Here is a 2134-nt window from a genome sequence, read left to right as displayed (position 1 = left end):
CCTCCTTTTGTTTTAAAAGTGCGCTGATGGATCGGCCCAGTTCCTTACGCGAGGAGCAATTCCCTTTAGCGATAGTAGCTTCTGTCTCGCTTAATGCGAGATATAGCTCCCGCGCATATACCATAGCTAAAACCCGAGGCGTCTTACCTCAATCAATCAAAAAAGGGAAAAAATACTAAGGTGTCACACGAATAATGATTTGTTTGCCTTACTTTTTTTAAGATTGTTGTCTGATTAATTTGCGAAAACATGAGCAAAAACTGTTAAAACACGCACACAAGGAAGGGCGCTCTGTCGACCTGGCTACCCACAAGACCTAAGGAAGGGGGCCGAGGAGAGGACATCATCAAGATTGCCTACAATGTCATTGTTATCATTTTTCCCTAAGCAAGTGACTCCGACTTCAGCTTGGACAACGCATCAAGACTCTTCGAACAAATGACACATGAGTACCATGCCGGTTTATGACAAACAATCGGCCAAAGGCGTCGAGGACTAGACAACTCCGCTTCGGTCACAAGTCTCGCAGAGGAAAGGAGCTCGCCTTGCACAAACATAGCTAGACATGTCTATCATGTTAGCTAGAGAAATTAGGGAGAAGATTCACCACATTTTGATTATACACTAGGCAGGGTCATGTATACAGTTTACAAGCCACAACCTAGGGTGATCATGGGGTGTTCCAATACTTGAAGACATGCGCCACTAACTCAACTACCAACCGCATAGTCGACACATTACACTATATTGTATGACGGGACGTATACAAGAGCTTGTACCGTATAGGACTACAATATAGTCTAACACACCTCCCCCCCGTAGCCCATGACGGCGGCGACGACGCAAAGACTTGATTGGAACTCAGAGTAAATATCCGATCACAGCCCCTTGGTCCTGATTGCTGGGAAACATAGTGGCAAACAAAAAAATCGGAATTGTGATCAGACCAAGGGGCTGCCAATATGAAGATGCATAACGGTTTGTGATCAACGATCGTTACCAACTCTGGGAGTGCAGCGAAAGTAGATGAGTCAATGTAGATCATAGTTGGAGTCACTCGAACGTCGATGACGATCCCGCGATCCTCCCTCGAATGATCCCTTAAACAGAAGACCGAAAGCACGTCATTTCTACTTGGTTGCAAGCGTATGGCCTTGCTTCGCCGTCCAGAGCTAATCATCACCGGAGAATTAGAGGGAGAAGTTTATAACCACACGGGGCTTCTAATTATGAGGTTTAGAGGTAGCTAGGGCTCGCTCTAATTAGTCAACTAGGACCAACTAGAACATGCACTAGATCAACTAGAGGCTCCAAAACTTGTGTACTCTATTGGGCACCAAACCTCCACTATATATAGGTTAGAGGGGAGAGGGAGGGCTGCCACCAAGGAGGGAAACCCTCCTTGGGGCATCCAGCCAAGGGGAGGAGGAGTCCGACTCCTCCCCTTCCCCAATTCGGCCCCTTCCTTAGGGAAGGGGCGCCTCTTCCCACTTGGGCCTTTGTGGCCCAAGTTGCCTTCCACCTCTTGGCTTTTTAAGGCCCGTCAATATTTAAATTAAATATAAAATGTTCTAAATACTTCTATACCATTATATATATATATATATATATATATATCATTTAACATCTTCGGAAACATTTTACACCTATATATAATTAATTAATAATACCCGGTATTACCCGATATTCACCGAAACCCTTCCAGTGACCACGAAATGCTTCCGGAACCTCTCGGAACTATTCCGGATATTAATGAAACAATTCCACAAATATATTCTCATCACTCCCATCCCACTAACACTCAACAGATCGTGATTACCTTAATCTTGTGACCCCGTAGGTTCGGTAAACCATAGACATGAACGAAACCCCTTCGTTCAATGACCAATAGCGGAACCGTGGACATCCATATCGGTCCCTATGATTACACGAATGATATACGAGTGAAACTTTGGTTATCATGCGATGTTCCCTTTGCTTCGCGATACTTTACAAAACCTGGTGTGTATTGGCATCCTCCTGAGGCATCACCATGCTCATTATACCATTACTCTCGTTACCGGTTTTGTTCTTCTTTCTCGTTGACGTGTTCCGGCATCCCTGTGACGTAGTCACCTGTGTCTGGACAGACGAT

This window comes from Triticum aestivum, chromosome 5A (genome assembly GCF_018294505.1).
Source record: "Triticum aestivum cultivar Chinese Spring chromosome 5A, IWGSC CS RefSeq v2.1, whole genome shotgun sequence".
Lineage (NCBI taxonomy): Eukaryota > Viridiplantae > Streptophyta > Magnoliopsida > Poales > Poaceae > Triticum > Triticum aestivum.
This window is presented reverse-complemented; position numbering follows the sequence as displayed.